Source organism: Hyperolius riggenbachi, chromosome 8, assembly GCF_040937935.1.
Source record: "Hyperolius riggenbachi isolate aHypRig1 chromosome 8, aHypRig1.pri, whole genome shotgun sequence".
Taxonomy (NCBI): domain Eukaryota; kingdom Metazoa; phylum Chordata; class Amphibia; order Anura; family Hyperoliidae; genus Hyperolius; species Hyperolius riggenbachi.
The window spans coordinates 80,137,747-80,157,101 of NC_090653.1; the positions used below are offsets into that span (position 1 = coordinate 80,137,747).

Consider the following 19,355-nt stretch of genomic DNA (forward strand, 5'->3'; position numbering starts at 1 on the left):
GGACTTACTAGCTCGAGATCAGATAGATAATTATAAGGTCTCACAACATAGAAGTTCAGCAGGCTCACATGGCCACACCATGTCCTGGGGTAACCATTCAATGCACCATATTACTCCATAGAGGAAGTTCAGGGTCTGCTTTCAAGCTGATAAGCTGGTATTTGTACAGGTGAGGGGTCTTACGACACCATACAAAGAAATTGTGATGATTACACAAGGGTGTGTGCAGAGTTGCATCAAATGTATCTAGATTTTCTACTGTATTTAGGCCCCTATTTGCGTTTTGCGATTGAGATACAAAATCGCTGGGAAATACATGCAGCACGTTTGTGATCATCGGAAATTGCAAACGTGCTGCAATTGCTGCAGCTTGAGTAATCCCATAGAATTGTGCAGTGGCGCTTTATTGATCATCAGTGATTAGCAAAGCGCAAATTGCTGGCAGAAAGTGCCCGAGCAGTGGCGTAACTGAGGAGCTTGGGACCCCGGTGTGGGTATTACATGGAACCCCAAGCACTCTACTGATATGAAGCCCCAAAACCTACCAAGGACAGTTTCATTGTCAGAAAGGTGTAATCAGAGTAAGGAAACAGCTAGTTAAAGAGACACTGAAGCGAAAAAAATAAATGATGATATAATGATTTGTATGTGTAGTACAGCTAAGAAATAAAACATTAGGAGCAGAGACATAAAGTCTAATATTGTTTCCAGTACAGGAAGAGTTAAGAAACTCCAGGTATCTATGCAAAAAAGCTATTGAGATCCACGACTTTCAAAGTTGCAGAGAGCTCTGTCTTCTGAAGCTTGTTATCTCAACTGTCAGTCACTGTATTTTTTTTTTCTCTCCAGAGGACAGGTCAATAGTTCACTGGCCTGCTCTGTAAAAACATTTAGAATGTTGAGTACTGTGTAAACTGCAAATATTAGAGAATTATGCAATGTTATAAAAAAAACACTATATAACTGAAAATAAAAATATGAGAATATTTTCTTTGCTACTAATCTTCTAGTAATTATCCGTACTACACAACCAATTCACTATATCATAATTTTTTTTTTACGGTCCTAATGAGCCTTCCTCTCCTCTCCCGGTGCCCTCGGTGCTGCGCTGGCTCCCCCGTTCGCGTCCACCGCCGCAGGGACTTCGGAGGTCTTCGGGAGCACTCGGGCTTCCGAAGACGGGCCGCTCCATACTACGCACGCGCGAGTGCATCATAGAGGGCGCTCGCGCATGCGTAGTATGGAGCGGCCCGTCTTCGGGAGCCCGAGTGCTCCCAAAGGTTTCCGAAACCTCCCTTCGGCATGCGGAAGTGGCAGTATTTGACCGAACTGGTTGAATACTGCCACGGGGGATCCTGCGCGGGACCGGGCACCGGGAGAGGAGAGGGAAGGCTCATTAGGACCGAGCCTTCCCTCTCCTTAGGTGAGTATCCGACTTTTTTATTTTTTAAATGGTAAACACTCACTTTGAGGATTACCACTATTCAATGCAGTTATAGAGGTGTTCTCTGCCAGTATAATACCAATGAAAAGCTAAAAGCAGGATAAAGGAAATCCCCTAATGGGCATCTCTGGTCCAGGGACCCCGGTGCAGTCGCAATCTTTGCATTCCCTATTGCTACGCCACTGCACCGGAGTGTGAACTCAGCCTAAATTATAAATTGTTTTGCACAAAAGAACAGACTGTGGCTGCACCCTCTCCTTTTAGCACTGACGTATTAAAAGTGTATTATTTGAATTGTAATTTGCCTATATCTATACATTGGGAGATCATAACTGTGTCTTGATGTTTTTAGCTAAATCCCTGGTAGATTCCCATACATCATTTGGCCCTGCCCACATCATTTGGTCCTGCCCTGTGTCATGACCACACCCATTTTTTTTCTTGTCATATATCCCTGGTTATGCAATACTGATTATATTGGTGTATGTGGTTCACCAACAATTCTCCCAAATACTATACTACTATATGACCACACCCATGCCCACCAACTTCATACATGCCTAGACTCTTCTGCCATCCTATCACCTCCCCTGTGCTACATCAGTGTGGCTACTTTTTACCTCGGAGTCGGATATATTACTCTACTGTATCATTTTGCTTTTTGTTTGTTTTTACCTGAATTACCATTCGATGATTACTAAGGGTATGTGAATTAATGTGGTAGTTTCATAAATACATTTCCTACTTACTCATTTAACGTCTTCCCAGCGAGATATATCTTTCTGCATTTGGCTCCCTCTTCCCTTTCTTTTTGCCAACAAGTGCTGTAATTTAAGGTTGTACGACACAATATTAATTAATTGGTCTATGGCACACACACATACAAAAAATCAATCATTCCCTAGAAAGCCTATTGTTCATATACGGTAATCAAAAATTTACTTCTTTCTTACTTGGAATTCAAAAATGTTCTATTTTAAAGGAGACTTGTAGCGAGAGGAATACAGAGGCTGCCATCTTCATTCCCTTATAAACAATGCCAGATGCTCACTTCTGATGCTCTGCTTCTAATACTTTAAAAAAAACACATGAAGTGAGAGGCATATGGAGGCGGACATATTTACTTGACCATAAGATGCACCTATGTGTAGAGGACAAAAAACAGGGAAAAAAATATACTAAACCTAGTGCATCCGTTCAGTAGACGCCCCCCCCCCCCCCCCCAATTATCGCGTCCGCCTCATACAGGAACGGTTCTCTCATGAAGCAAGGCGAGACATTTGCATCAGTCGCAGAGATTACAGGGGCAGCATTTTTGTACTGTGTTTACACTAACAGCATGCAGTCAGAGGAGGAGCAAGAGGAGAGCGAAGTGAAGAGGTCATCATTGGGGAAAAGCAGCTTGTTGTGCTCTGTGAGGAGTAGAGATGGTCCGAACTGTTCGCGGGCGAATCTCTATGTGCCTGTACTACTTCCGAGTCGCTATGACCCGGAGTAGTATGGCTGCGCTGACCCGGCGGTGTGCGTCCTTGATCGCGCGCCTGTTGCCGGGCACTCTCTGCGCATGAGCGTGTTGTCACTCATGACGTCACACACATGCGCAGAAAGTGCCCGGCAACAGGAGCGTGATCTAGGATGCGCGCCGCCGGGCCAGCGCAGCCGTACTACTCTGAGTCATAGCGACCCGGAAGTAGTACAGGGTGAGGCGTTTGCCTGCAAACGGTTCGGGAACCGTTCGCCGACATCTCTAGTGAGGAGTCTGGCAGTGAGTGAGGAGAGGGAGGCAGGAGAGCAGCAGTGTTTCATTTGACTTGCACAGCAGAAGGGAGGAGGTGGCGTTGCTGTCCTGACTGAGGAGGAATGGAGCGGCTGAGGGTGAGCAGTTTGTTTGTCACAGACTCACAGCCAGTCAGTGTGCTGTTGTGTTGAGCTGAAGCATGTCATATGAGAATGTTAATTGGAGCCCATGGCAATCAGAGACCTATCTTCTCTCTCACTGCTCTCCTAGTGCTGGCTTCTGCTGATTGCATCATTACATGCGACCAGCCGGGTGAGTAGATCCACTGGGCAGATTGCTTGCAGAGTGGCGGTTGGGGGCCACTGTACACAAGCATGATTATCAGCTGAGGCAGTTTTATTGGCCATCTCAGATGACTTTGACCATGCATGCATACCTAAAGAAATGAGCAGGACTGCCAGACAACTGGTATTTTTTAATAGGAAATAAATATGTCAGCCTCCATCTCCCTCTTACTTCAGATGTCCTCTACATTACTGGCACAGAAAGAGCATGCAATCTTTATGTGACTCCACTGGCTGCATGTTTGTTGCAGGTGTGTGACTCAAAAACAAGTATAGGCATTAGGCAAAAGCTCAGCAAGACAGTCAGGAAACTGTCAGTTTATAAGGGAATGAAGATGGCAGCCTCCATATTCTTCTCACTTTAGGTTCCGTTTCATAAAGCTTTGTGCAGACGTGAAATCTGCAGCATGGAGAACTATCATTCACATTCACTTTAAGGCTGCTTTCACAGTGGGATGTTGCAGTGCTGCATTATAAAGTCTTATAATGCAGCTTACTGCACTGCAATGCTAATCCTATGCGTTGCATTGTAATGTGTAGCGTTATGGTAATGCACTGTTTGCAGTGCGTTACCTCTAAGCGCACACGTTACCAGTTACAGGAAAGCATACTTTGCCTGTATGCTTTACTGTGCCTACTGTATGCAACAGGAACGCATCGTTAATGTGCAATACCAACTTCCTGTTGCGTTGTAATGCTGCGTTGTGACTTTAATGTCACATTACAACACAACGTCCCACTGTGAATGCAGCCTAAGGAACAGTCTTGTGTCTGTACAAAAGTTCCCTGTGCTCTACTGCTGCACCTTCTGCTTTCATCCAACTTCTGGTGTATCCCCCAGTGGTAGCATGCCTCCTGCTCCACCTCCCCTCTCCACACCCCAGAGTACAATGTCCCTCAGCAGAGAGCTGAGTGGGCATTAGGGATAGTCAATGAGATGCAATAAACTTTCTTTTACAAATTGTGTATAATCCTCGTAGGAAACAGTTCTCCAATCCCAACACCCTCTACTGCATGAAGTGTTTTGATTGGCTGAATAATATGGGCATAGTTTACTACAAAATATCTGAAACCCAGCAGTTCAAGAGGGTGCTGTCCACTCAATCACTTAGTGGACTTTCCCTATGAGATTTCCTGCTGGGTCCCCTAAACTAGACTAGCTCCTGCAAATGATCACAGCTTGAATATAGAACAATTGAACTCCACCATGGTAGGATTTCATTGGCTCATTTTCAACCCGCACACATTTGCATACAATTTATTGCATTATCTTGCATGAGTTTGGGAGTATTTTGCATTTCATTGTTTGTACATGGATCTGTTTACAGACTGAAAAGACAAGTCAGATCATGTCCAACCATTGTCTCAGGTCTATTTCAGTAACAAAGATAAAGATTTAGTATTTAGGAGAAAGGGGAGTTTATTTGTTTAAGATAATTTGATTGTAAACTAAACAAAGGGTTTAGTGTTTTATGCAAATAAAACCTGCCTGGATGAGATAAAGGGCCTTATTTAATTCACTTTTTCTCCTAGTGCCTGGTACACACCATGCAATTTCCCATTAGATAGACATCAAATCTATGATTTCCAAAAGGTAATTAGAAAAATCGATTAGAAAACCGATCAGAAATTATCAATTCCCCCCGTCGATCTGATGGGAAATTGCATGGTGTGTACTATGCATAGAACACTCACTAAACTAAAGTTGTTTGGAATATCCAAACAACAGATTTCACCATATTGGACAATTCACAACGACAAACAGCTGACATTGGACGTTTTGCCCAAACCATCAACTCAGATGACTGTTGGGCAAATGTCGTGCATAATGTCATTTCATTTATGCGAGGAGTATTTAAATGAGTTCGTTATTTGCAATATCGGTACACAGAAACTACAAGTCTTTTCAATAATGTCCCTGGTAAAGTTGTTTCTGTCAATTTTGTTGAGGGTTTCTATGGACTTTTAATTTTCTCCAAGGTGATATTTTAAAATGCCTTTTAACGGATTATGGAACAAACGCTCTGGTCCCTTTAAAGGATACCCGAAGTGACATGTGACATGATGAGATAGACATGGGTATGCAGTGGCTAGCATACAAATAACTATGCTATCCTTTTTTGCTTTCTCTGACTGAAATAGTTAAATATCAGGTATGTAAGTGGCTGATTTAGTCCAGACAGGAAGTGACTACAGTGTGACCCTCACTAATAAGAAATTCCAACTATAAAATACTTTCCTAGCAGAAAATGGCTTCTGAGAGCAGGAAAGAGATGAAAATAGTTCATATATTTTAGCTCTGGCATCCTTCAATAAATGTGTCATTGAGCAAAAACAATAAAACGGTTAAAACGTAAAAAGTAGATTTAAATATAAAATAAAACTGTGGAATATCTTAAAAAAGTCATATCTAAGAGAAGGAAGATGGATGCAGTCATTTATTTAATCAGTTTATTTTCGCCTCGGGTGTCCTTTAAAGGGAACCAGAGATGGTGATATGAAAAAGAAGTTATACATACCTGGGGCTTCCTCCAGCCCCATACGCGCTGATCGATCCCACGCCGCCATCCAGTGCTGCCCGCAACTACGAGACGTCATCGGAGCCGGGCTAAGCAGGAGAAATGCGCCCTCTATGCTTAGACTGGCTCTGACTGATGGAACAGCGGGAAGCCGGTTCTCGTAGCTGCGGGCAGTGCTGGATGGCGGCGTGGGAGCGATCAGCGCGTATGGGGCTGAAGGAAGCCCCAGGTATGTATAACTTCTTTTTCTCCTTCAGCTATGGTTCCCTTTAAGGACCAGGGACTTTTTTTTTTATTTTTGCATTTCCTGATTACTGTGGTTGGCTCACAGTGATCAGGAGCCAATGAAAGCTGCTCCTGATCAAGTTATAGAGCTCAGTTGTCTTGTCCAGCTGTCTTGTTCTGTGGCGGTGGGGACACGGTATTAAGGCCCGTACTCACGGGCTGCAAAACTCGCCTGTCGCCAGCACACGTGAGCGTGTGGGCGACAGGCCGGCGACAGCTTCTCGCCAGGTCCCTCCGCGTACACATGCGGAAGAGGGACCAGCGGCAAGGCGGAAGCTGTCGCTGACGTTCCTCCTCCCCCCGCCGGAAGCTCACCGGAAGGTCTGTGAACCTCAATGGAGGTTGCTGTCGCTAGTCCGCGTACTCACGCGGACTAGCGACAGTTGCGGCGGGGGGGCAGCGGCGACTGTCGCCATGCGATTGAAAGTTTCAATCGCATGGCGACATAGCGACGGGCGACAGTTCGGGGGCGCGCGGGCGTGCGACGGCCCATACTCACGGGCGACCTGTCGCCGCAACACGCGCGCGCCGCGTGTTGAGGCGACAAAAGTCCCTCGTGAGTATGGGCCATTACATACGCTTCTGCATCAGGCGGCGTTGAGGGCCCTTTTCCACTACCCTGCATTTTGCAATCTGATTCTGATAGCCAACGGATCGCAAAATGCAGTGTACAGTAAAACTGATGGAAACGGCAGTGTCCATTTCCATTAGTGCGATCCGATTGCGTCTTGATATTGTCCAGAGCGCAATCCTAGTCCTGCCACGTTTTGGATGGGATAGAGCTTTACTATACTGAGTATAGTAGCTCAATCGCAATAGTGGAAATTAGTTTGAAACGCGATTGCATTTCATAATGGAAAAGAGCCCTGAACCTGTGGTACAAACTAAGTGCGGCATAGTTTTACCCCCCCCTTGCCGTTACAATTCTGGCGGCAAGGGGGCAGCGCAGCAATTTTTTTTTTAAATCATGTAGCGAGCCGAGGGCTCGCTACATGATAGCCGCTGACAAGCGGCATCCCCCTATCCACTCTGATCGCCTTCGGCGATCAGAGTAAGCAGGAAATCCCGTTCAGAACGGGATTTCCTGCTGGGCTTCCCCGGTCGCCATGGTGGGATGGCGTCACGTCGGGACGTCAGAGGGAATCCCGATGCACCCCTCAGCGCTGCCTGGCATTGATTGGCCAGGCTGCGCAAGGGGTCTGGAGGGGGGGAGGGGGCGGCGCGGCGGGCAGCAGCGGCGATCGGAAACTGCACGCAGCTAGCAAAGTGCTAGCTGCGTGCAGGGAAAAAAAATTGTGAAAATCGGCCCAGCAGGGCCTGAGAAATCCTCCTATGCAGGTTCCCCCGAGCTGAACTCGGGATAACCGGCAAGGAGGTTAAACAAGGCCGGTCCAAAACCAGTTAAAGGACTTACGAGGCCTGATTTTTAAAAAATAAACAAAAAAAGTTAGATACCTGTGTGTTTTTGTAAGGCACGGAGGACGCCGTCCGCGCCCTCCGTGCCGTTCCGCCGGGTCCCCGCTGCTGAATATCCCCCCGAACGACCCCCGACCGCACGGCCCGGGTCGGGCTCTCCAGCCTTCACCAAGATGGCCTCCGGAGCTGGCCGCGGCTGCGCAGTCCGCATAGCCGCGAGTGCGGCTGCGCAGCTCTAAGGCCAACCCCCCCGATCCACGTAACAGTAGCGTGGATCGGGGAGTTGGCCTTAGAGCTGCGCAGCCGCACTCGCGGCTATGCGGACTGCGCAGCCGCGGCCAGCTCCGGCGGCCATCTTGGTGAAGACTGGAGAGCCCGACCCGGGCCGTGCGGTCGGGGGTCGTTCGGGGGGATATTCAGCAGCGGGGACCCGGCGGAACGGCACGGAGGGCGCGGACAGCGTCCTCCGTGCCTTACAAAAACACACAGGTATCTAACTTTTTTTGTTTATTTTTTAAAAATCAGGCCTCGTAAGTCCTTTAAGCAACTATCAAGCAAGAAACTTCTCAGAATAATATTGACAGTAATTTTTCACCTACATTTTGATTCTTTTTCAGTTGCAGAATGCTAAAAAAATATTTTAAACAGAAGATGAAAAAATGGTCATGTAGGAGAAAACTTAGGAGAAAAGGTGAATGGAATAAGGGCCAACGAGTGAGTGGGACAAGAGATGTCTATCCCCATTCTGACTTGTGCCCTTTTCAAGCACCTTCAGGCAGACAATCAGTGATAAGGTGGCCACTGGCCATATGCAATGCAACGGAAGTTCGATTTAGCAAAAATGTTATTATTCCTTGATCAGATATTGGAGACCAGCAATTGGTTTACCACCTTGCACCACTCGAATTTCAGTCACATCTCACCAGAAATGTACTGGATATTGACTGCATTTCCACCATACATAGCTATGTGCCAGCAGGTGCAGTACAAAGCCATGTGGCCCCCATACTGCTCCCCCACTAGGGCAGTCAACAAAAAAAAAAAAACACACACACCTTTCCCCATGAATTCTCTGCTGATAATTTAACCAACATTAATCAAGCAAATCATATTTTCACATCTTTTTTACCTTAATATGCGTATCAAGTGGAATGTCCATTCTATTAAAGAAGGGGTCAGGAACCTTTTTGGCTGAGAGAGCCATAAATGCCACATATTTTAAAATGTAATTCCGTGAGAGCCATACAATATGGCTTGTAAGCCTCTGGCAGGGCCCTCCTCCCTAATGTATCCATCTTGATTATGCAATCTTACTCACAACCACCCTTCTTGTAGACTCGAACAGTCTCTATCTTGACCTATGACACTGTATTGTTATCAAATCATTTGCATGATCTTGTTTTGTTGTGAGTTTCCGTATGTTCTACCTGTATGTTAACCCATTTATCTATTGTGCAGCGCTGCGTAATATGTTGGCGCTTTATAAATACAATAAATAATAATAATAATAATAATATGTTTCAAACTGGGACAGTAGGGCTCACGGCCCTGTTGCCATGGTGATCTGTATACAGTTGATCCGCTGGGCAGCGAAAGTGTCAGACACGTCTTCAGCTTCTCTTTGGTTTCAGCAACATCAACATTTTCCTCGAGAGCCAGAAAGGAGAAATACCGACTAACAGCTTGTACAACTAGCTAGCTGACTTGGAGTTTGAATTACTTTGTAGGATGAGATCCCAGCACTTTGGCCCTATTGGGCTAATCAAATTGTGGGGATCTCGTTCTACAAAGTCACTGGACCTGACAGGGTCTAGAGTGGTACAATTGGAGCAGCAGTTTGTTTTGGGGTAGCGTTAGTAGTGCATGCTACAGCAGTAGCATGCACTACTTTCAAAATTTTACTTGCGCTGCCACACTAAGCAGTGCTGCTTGAGCAGTGTAGCTTAGTGAATCAACCCTTACTGATTTGTCTGTGAGCCAGATGTAGCCATCAAAAGAGCCAAATCTGATTCTGCAAATATGGACTTAGGTCTAATTTATCTATTAATTATGACAAAAGTGAAGCTATGGGGATACTCATCCCGGGCTCACTTAACCACTTGCCAACCGCACGCTTATACCGTGCGTCGGCAAAGTGGCAGCTGCAGGACCAGCGACGCAGTACTGCGTCGCCAGCTGCAGGCTGATTAATCAGGAAGCAGCCGCTCGCGCGAGCGGCTGCTTCCTGTCAAATCACGGCGGGGGGCTCCGTGAATAGCCTACGGGCCGCCGATGGCGGCTCGCAGGCTAAATGTAAACACAAGCGGAAATAATCTGCTTTGTTTACATTTGTACGGCGCTGCGGCGCAGCAGCGCCGTAAGGCAGATCGGCGATCCCCGGCCAATCAGCGGCCGGGGATCGCCGCCATGTGACAGGGGACGTCCTGTCACTGGCTGCACAGGACGGATAGCGTCCTGTGCAGCCCGGATCACCGGGGAGGGGACAGGTAGGAGAGGGAGGGGGGAATTTCGCCGCGGAGGGGGGCTTTGAGGTGCCCCCCCCCCGCCAGCCACACGCAGGCAGAAGAGATCAGACCCCCCCTGCACATCATCCCCATAGGGGGGAAAAAAGGGGGGCAATCTGATCTCTCTGCCTGCACCCTGATCTGTGCTGGGGGCTGTAGAGCCCACCCAGCACAGATCACTAATAACCACGCTGGTCCTTAAGGGGGGGTAAAGGGTGGGTCATCAAGTGGTTAAGGCAACTATTCAAAGTACCTTTCCATTCAAATGGCCTGCCCGATCCCTGAAATATCTGGGTGTCACTCTCACCCCAAACCCAAGCGACTTAACTGCACACAATTCTGTGCCTCTCCTGGAGAAAATTAAATTAGATCTCAAAAAATGGGATAAGCCCCAGTTTACATGGTTCGGAAGAATAAGTATTGTCAAAATGACAATTATGCCTCGCTGACCTATTCCAAACCCTCCCAATCCCGCTGTCTGCTGCATATCTTAAATCAGTAACTCAGACCTTCTCTAGATATATCTGGAATGGTCGAAAACCCAGGTTAAAGTACCAACTTCAAACAGCAACTAAAGAACCTGGGGGCATGGCCATCCCTAATCCTAAACTATATTACGCAGCCGCAGTTTTGATCCGAATTATAGACTGGCATAGGCATGCCAGCTGTAATTGCTGGGTTACAATGGAGGATGAATTACTGTCTGGTCGTCTTGCTGACACCCCGTCAGCCCAAATTTCCCACCCGAAAGACCCCGCTACAACACTGGTGAATCACACTATTAAACTATTTGCAAAATATAGGCACCTACCACTCCTATCTCCCTGGCCTACACCACTCCTTCCCATCTTTGGTAACACAGCCTTCCCACCAGGACTCCACCCTAAAAGTTATCCTAAATGGAGAGGGGGTCCTCAACTCCGTGCCCATCACTTGTTAGAAGATGGGGATTGGGTCCAGCTCCAACTGCTACAACAAACCTTACAATCTCAGTGTCTGGATAGTTGGAGCTGGATTCAGCTTAAACATTTTTTGCTCTCTCAAGGCTCTAAGGCCAGCTTTAATAGAACCCTCAGTTTGTTTGAATAGACTTGTCAGGGGGAGGGACAATTGAAAGGTAATGTTTCTCTAATGTACTCACTACTGAATGACTCAGACTCTCTGGCAGCTTGGTACAAGTCTTAATGGGAACAAGATCTGGGGCTCAATTTCAGTGACAAACAGTGGAATAAGATTCTGTTTTTTTCACATAAATCTTCCATTTTATCAAGAAATCAAGAAGCTGGATATAAAATATTCACAAGATGGTACCTGACCCCCTCTAGGCTTCATGTCATGTTTCCGGCAGGGCTGTGGAGTCGGAGTTGGAGTCGAGGAGTCGGGGCAAGTTTGGGCACCCGGAGTCGGAGTTGCAGAAACTGAGGAGTCGGAGTCAGGAGTCAGAGTCGCATGATTTTTTTTACAATATCGACAGCCCTGTTAAGTATTAGACTAAGAAGTCGGAGTCAAGGAGTCAGAGTCTAAGCAATTTTGGGCACCCGGAGTTGGAGTTGGAGTCGTGGTTTCAGAAACTGAGGAGTTGGAGTCGGAAGATTTTTGTACCGACTCCACAGCCCTGGTTTCCGGGCACATCTAATGTGTGCTGGAGATGTGGCCTGGAGCCTGGAACGCTGCTGCACATCTTTTGGTCTTGTAAAAGAATAGCCCAGTATTGGGCTGATGTAAGGAATATAATGCATGAACTCACTGATTTTCTGCTTCCAGATTCCCCTGCCTTTTCTTTGCTCCACCACAATTCCTGGTCGATCAAAAAAATATAAAAAAAAACTCTTACTAGATATTTGGTTAACGCAGCTAGGGCACTGGTGGCTAGGAACTGGAAATCTAAAGCCACCCCCCTCCCCCCACGATCAAAGATTGGTTAAGGGAAGTTGATTGGGTTTGCTCAATGGAAGACCTGCACGTCTCTTGGGCACGACCATCTCCAAGGACTTAACCTGGAAATCCAACACCACATCCACACAAAGAAAGGCCCAGCAGAGGCTGTTTTTCCTCCGCCAATTGAAGAAGTTTGGTATGTCCCAGAAACTCCTGACGAGTTTCTATTCCGCCACAATCGAATCTGTACTCTGTTCCTCCATCCTGGTCTGGTACGCTGGTTCCTCCGCCAGCGACAGACACAAACTACAGAGGGTGATAAGATCAGCGGAGAGGATAATCGGGAAACCACTCCCCCCTCTGGACCTCCTCTACAATTCCAGACTGCGCTCCAGAGCACTGAGGATTACTAGCGATCCCTCTCATCCAGGTTACCACTTTTTCAGCCGACTCTGTTCAGGCCGAAGGTTCAGGTCCATCGCCACCAGGACCTCAAGGCACAGGAACAGCTTCTTCCCCTCTGCTGTTAACTCTCTAAACTCTATTCATAAACTCCCTACACACGCTGTTAATCCTCCCTCGCAAGCAGGGTTGGTCAGAACCTGATTACATTGACGCACCTTACGCAATTTGTAAACCTGGGGATGAGAATGCGGAATCATCCAGATCCAGGATGATGATCTATGGCAGTCCAAAGTTAAAAACATTTTATAGCAGTAGCGCAATTGTGTTCGAAACTGTATTTGTATTGTATTGTGTTTTGTTTAACATTTATTTTGTGTTTTTCTCAGCCCTGTATGCCAAGTCCAATTCCGGGCACGACCCAGTCGTGCTTGGCGAAATAAAAATGATTCTGATTCTGAACTGTTCAGGGCAGACATGAACAGTTCTGGAAGACCTGGTTCAGTTGGTTTGAGTTCAAGGAAACCCCAAGTTATGCATCTCTTAAGGATGATATATAATATATCTGATGGGAGTGGAGGTCTACCTGAAAAGAGGCATAAGGGGTACATAATCATTGTCCTCTGGCGAGAAGGGATCATTTTTATCCTACCATCTATGCGGTGGGTTTTCCCCGGCCCCTCCTGGGCGCACTCCGACACCTACCTTCATTCTTCTTCTTTTCTTTCCTCTAATTCTCTTTTTCCTTCTCTTTGTCTACTGTCTTACTGTTAGTTATTTCTCTTCTTGTATTGCCTGGTTCATTGTCATTTATTTGACCCATTAGTCCGTCACAATATTATTTCTTCACTAGATATGCATGTGGCCTCAGCTGGCTACAAGAACAATACGGGATAGATAGTGGGATGTTTCGTGAGCCCTCTCTGATTAATAAACATCTGTTATGGGGTGCCCTGGTGTATGTTCCCTATGGGCCAAGGGTCTCCCAGCAAGTTTACATTGCTCTATCACTGAGGACGAACATATACTCCCGGGAAATACCAACATTGTATGATGGTATTTCTCTCTTCATAATAACTCTATCTTAGCTTGGATTGTCATTACGCCCTACACCCCTATATTTTAGGAGGGTGCACTGGTCAGCGACCAATAATTGTAATTATAATCACCCTTAGGGCTGTGTATAATCATCTTCATGCATATTTTGCATTATTGTGTTTCATTTTACAACTTTCTGTAAAAAGATTTGCTATGTACACCGAACGTCACATGCTAATCATGTGACGCTCGGTGTAATGGAGCGCACACGCAGCAAAAAGGGGACAGCGTGCTTCTGAGCCTGGCACTATGCGCCGGCCAGAAGCGAAGGGGGAAAGACATACTGCGCACACAGGGCGCAGTATGTCCGGGGTAAAGTTCAGTAAAGTCGCCGGACACCGGCATGGATAATCTAAGAACGGCGGCAGATGGAGGGGGGCTGGAGGAAATGCAGGTATGCGCTCATTACCCTCTACACAGTGCGGCAATCAATTTTACCACAACCGTTCGGTTGTGGTATCCTTTAAGCACTCTTGATGGTCTCCTGCTGCTAAAGCCCATCCTTTGCAAAATCCATCTTGCTGTGCTTTGGGATATGCTTTGTGATGCACCTGCATTGAATTCAGCTGTAATCTGTTGCGTTGTCCTTCTGTTGCTGCGGACTATGCGTGCTACTCGTCTTTTACTTCTCTCCTTCACCTGCCTTTTTCAACCAGAGTAGTCCTTAGCGCTTGAAGTTTTTTTTTTTTCAGCTGCCACTCTGTAAACACTTGAGATACTGTTGGGTGAGAAAATCCTAAAAGAGACGTCGTTTTGGAAATGCTCGCACCAGCTCTACTTGCACTGACAATCATTCCTTGTTCAAAGTCACTTACATCTTTCGTCTTAACCATTTTGACATTAACTTCCGTGAAAGCTACGTCATCCGAAGCTGAGAGTTCATTATAGAAGCAACTTTGCGTTGTTACATCACTCTGTCACTGTTGGACTAGTTTACTTTCACAGTGGTGTAGTGGTCAGCACTCGCCTTTCAGCGCTGCTTCCCCAGTTGAATCCCAGCCAGGAGACTATCTGTACGGAGTTTGTATGTTATCCCCATACTGCCGTACCACCATGGCAAGTCTTTGACACTCTGAGTGAAGAAGATTTTGGAATTCTCATTCAAAGTCTCCGCCCTACTACCTGCGACCTGGATCCTGGCCCCACTGGATCCTTAACCTCCTGAGCGATAATCCCGAGCTGAGCTCGGGGTATATCGCGCAGGAGGATTTCTCAGGCCCTGGTGGGCCGATTTGCATAATTTTTTTTGTTACACGCAGCTAGCACTTTGCTAGCTGCGTGTAACTTCCGATCGCCGCCGCTCACCGTGCAGTCCCCCCCCTCCCCGACCCCTTGCGCAGCCTGGCCAATCAGTGCCAGGCAGCGCTGAGGGGTGGATCTGGACTCCCTCCGACGTCACGACGTCCATAACGTCGGTGACGTCATCCCGCCCCGTCGCCATGGCGACCGGGGAAGCCCAGCAGGAAATCCCGTTCTGAACGGGATTTCCTGCTTGCTCTGATCGCCGAAGGCGATCGGAGTGGGTGGGGGGATGCCGCTGCGCTGCGGCTATCATGTAGCGAGCCCTGGGCTCGCTACATGATTTAAAAAATAAAAAAATTTAAAAAATAGTGCTGCGCCACCTCCTGGGCGATATAATTGTATCGCCCACAGGGTTAATGCAGTGCCCAGAGCTGATCAGGCCAGCACTTCACAAAATCACTCAGTGCTCCTTGCAAAGTGCACTTTTCCCAGAAGAACTAAAGAAAGCAATCATAAAACCCCTCTTGAAGAAACCATCACTAGATCCTGATTCTGTGACCAACTACAGACCTTTGGCGAACTTACCATTCCTATCAAAAGTTATCAAGAAAGCAGTCGCCAACCATCTAGAAGCCAGGCTTACAGATAACAACATCTTTGATACTTTTCATTCAGGATTCAGGAAAAGGCACAGCACTGAAACGGCATTAGTCTAAGTAATGAATGATCTACTTACTGCAAGGGACAAGGGTGATTGCTCAATTCTGATTCTTCTTGACTTGTCTGCAGCACTTGATACTGTGGATCATGAAATACTAATCCAGTGACTGAAAAATTACTGTGGCCTAAGGGGTACTGTTCTTAGCTGGTTTCAGACCTTCCTATCTGGCAGGACACAGCAAGTATGTCTGGGCACACACTACTCTAATCCAGTGCCACTTGCCTATGGCGTTCCACAGGGTTCTGTACTATCATCATTACTCTTTGCAGTCTACATGCTCCCACTGGGCAAAATAATCCAGAACTATGGCCTAGGATACCATTGTTATGCAGATGACACAATTGTATCTGTCCTTCAAGCCTGGCACCCAAGACCCATCAGCATCCATAAATGCGTGTCTAGTGGATTTACAAAATTGGATGAACACCAGCTGGCTGAGGCTGAACTCTGACAAAACAGAGGTGTTGGTGGTAGGCGGTCCACACATGATGGATAAAGTTCAAAACGCTCACTACCTCAAACTAGCAATTGGGGGAGATACTGTACAGTATAAAGACTCTGTGCGAAACCTTGGGGTGATCCTGGATGGAAATCTACAACTTGGACAGGAGGTATCAGCTGTCGTCAAGTCTTCCTTCTTCCATCTAAGAAATATAGCGCAAATCAAACACCTTATCCCAGCTGAAGACCTACCTGCCCTGGTTCATGCATTTGTATCCTCCCGCCTAGACTACTGCAACGCCCTGTTCATCGGATCTACAGAAAAGGTTCTGCACCCCTTACAGCTAGTACAGAATGCTGCAGCCAGACTCCTAGCCAATGCCCCCCGCAGCTCACACATCACCCCAGTACTGCAAACTCTTCACTGGTTTCCAGTAAAATGGAGAATCCATTTTAAGATCTGCCTGCTGACATTCAAGGCTCTAAACCACATGGGACTCAAATACATAGCGGATCTATTGGAACTTTATGCCCCTCCACGCACCCTCCGCTCTGCCAATTAGATGAAGCTGGTTATTGCCAGGATACACCTAACATTTGGTGCTCGGGCCTTTTCTTATGCAGCCCCGACTCTATGGAACTCACTTCCACAATCAGTACGAGAGGCTCCTTCTCTGGACAGCTTTAAAAAAAAAAGGCTAAAAACTCACCTCTTTTCCCTAGCCTTTGAGACTGCATAATGCAGGGCCACAACGCTTTGAGTCCCCAGGGAGAAAAGCGCTATATAAATATTGTTATTGTTAATGGGAAAAAAAAACCCTGGGGGATATGTACCTCGGGAGGGGGAAGCCTCTGGATCCTAACGAGGGTTCCCCCTGTCCTCCTCTGTTCAAGTGCCAGGGTCCCCCGAAATGCGACGAGATATTTACCTCCTGCGATCCTGCGCAAGCGCACTAGCTGCTCTTCATTCGGGTTAAGGCAGAAATAGCCGAACCCGATTGATCCGCTCTACTGCGCAGGTGCAAGTTCTTTTGCGCCTGCACAGAAAAGCGGATACAATCGGGTTCGGCTATTTCTGCCGAGCTCGAACAAAGAGCTGCTGCTGCGCCTGCACTAGATCCCAGCGAGGTATATATAATCCCTTGTGAAGCTTGTTGGGGGAGGTTTGGGGGAGTATTGAAGGGAGCCAGCGCTGGATTCCCTGAACCTACAGGGGAGGAGGACGCCTCATTGGGACCCTGAGGTTTCTCCCTCCCGAGGTAAGTATCCAGAGGTTTTTTTTTTTAATGACAGAGTCCCTTTAAAACTGCGTACCCACCTGTCGATTTTCCCGTTGACTGGCGATTTCTACACAACATCGCCAGGTGGGTACAGGAACACGATGCAAACGTTGCTTAGCGTCGCGGCAATGACTACAGACCGACGTGGCAGATCAGATCTTTAAGATCCCCAACGACACCACGCAAAGTACCACGATCGCTGGAAATCTCGCTCGTCCTGCCGTGTACATCACGTGACCGTGCGCTAACATGCCGACAGGAAGAGGTGTCGCTGACGACCGTCGTCAAGGGAACGTCGCAGGAGCCGTCGGAAGGTGAGTACCCAGCTTAAGTTCTCCGACGACTACCGCACATAGCCATAGGCAAATGCAGGGGGGTATTACAGCTGCCCAGAATCCCCCCTCAGACCAGGGCTAGTGCAGTGTCTGGAGACAGGCACAAGTTGAGACACCAGAATATCTGCAGGGATCCAGCAGCTCACTGCACTGCTCCCTATCTTTCCCTGCTACAGTTGACTTTGGATGTAGCAGCAGCGTGTGTACAGAGCATGGAGCAGCTCTGAATGAGCACAGCCCTGCGAACACGGTAAATCCAGCGCTGGAGACTTGGGCGCAGCAGCGCAGGAGACTTGGGCGCAGCCGGCGCCACCATAGGCCGTAATAGGAACTACGGCTATCGCAGGCACAGGGAGTAACTTCAGCGCCGTCAGAAGACGGACCTGAAGTTGCTTTTAAAACAATAATTCGGATTCCAGCAATTGCTGGAAGCCGAATTATTTCATTCCCCCACTATCCATGTCGGCCTGGAGGGGGAATAGTAATTAACACGGCCCGGACTTGTGCGGCAGCAGGATCAGCCATATACTGGCTGTGTCCTGCGCCCAAGTCTCCGGCGCCGTTCTCTCTCGTACGCCAGCCCTGTGCCCTGCTGTGTGAATGCTTCACTTTCCCCTTCATTACCAATGTCGGCTGTCCTCATTATTATCTGTATTCAAACTGCTCCTGATCTATCCCCGTTGTCGGTCGGACGGGAAAATGCATTGTGTGTATACAGCAAGATATCCTACCATATTATTTATACTGTATTGTGCTTGGCTGAGGGAGACCTTTCAGAAATCCACCCCTTGAAATTCCTGGGTTTGCCCCTGATAGCGCCGCGATCATTTGAACTCACGTTTGCGCCCGACGTGTGTAGCCGCCTCGCCTGCAGGAAGATGGATCGCGGGATGTCTATGCATACCTCCCAACTTTTTGGGATGAGAAAGAGGGACACTTAAGCCACACCCCTGCCACATCCCTAATCACGCCCCCATCACACCCCTAGTCACGCATATGATAAAGATTTCATAAGAAAAATATGTTGTTTTATTATTCAAATCACACTGGTCCTTTCTATCCTGGTTCATTTTCCTTTATTTTAACATTTTAAAATTAAGTAATATATCAATTTAAAGGATGGGAATAAAGTTTAGAGTCAAACACATTTTTTAGTAGAGAAATATATATATTTACATAGAAAGAGGGACAAAGTCCTGAAACAGGGACAAATGAAGAGGAAACAGGGACAAAGGGACAGGGCTCCCAAAGAGGGACTGTCCCTCCGAAAGAGGGACAGTTGGGAGCTATGTCTATGCGATCCATCTTCCCACATCGTTAGGCAAGAATTCATCTTTAGCTAGTGCAAAATGATATGACCAACTGCATTAGAAGCTAAAGGCTTGGTGAGGCGTTGGAGGCAGGTGCTCCCATTAGCACACAAGTAATAATGGTTGGGTGTTAGGGTAATGGAGTGCTGTACTGACACCATGGAGGAAAGTTGCCAGCAGCAGAGGCCATTTTGCTGCTGTGCCCTGACCCTGCTGCTCTTCCCTGCAGCGGACACTCCGGGGTAAGGTGAAAGGGAGCTCTCCCCACCCCCTCCACGTTTTCCTCCGTGCGCTGTAGTAAGGGGGAGCAGCAGCTGAGGCTTCCTCAGCCAGGTCCGCGGAGCAGCCAATGGAAGCGCAGCAGTAGGAGCGGGGCGGGGCCTGTGTGTGAGTGCAGC

At 47.5% G+C, this 19,355-nt stretch overlaps 1 long non-coding RNA gene across 1 annotated transcript in view; it reads right to left on the reverse strand.

Annotated features, from left to right (window-relative positions):
- Window positions 1-662: 662 nt before the first annotated feature.
- LOC137528956 (uncharacterized) overlaps window positions 663-19,355 on the reverse strand; it is a 94,312-nt gene continuing 75,619 nt past the window's right edge. Inside the window, exons 5-6 of the long non-coding RNA XR_011023505.1 lie at window positions 2,194-2,268; window positions 663-878 (exon numbers count right to left, since the gene is read on the reverse strand). This is a non-coding gene — a long non-coding RNA (uncharacterized lncRNA). The remainder of the gene's footprint in view (window positions 879-2,193; window positions 2,269-19,355) is intronic.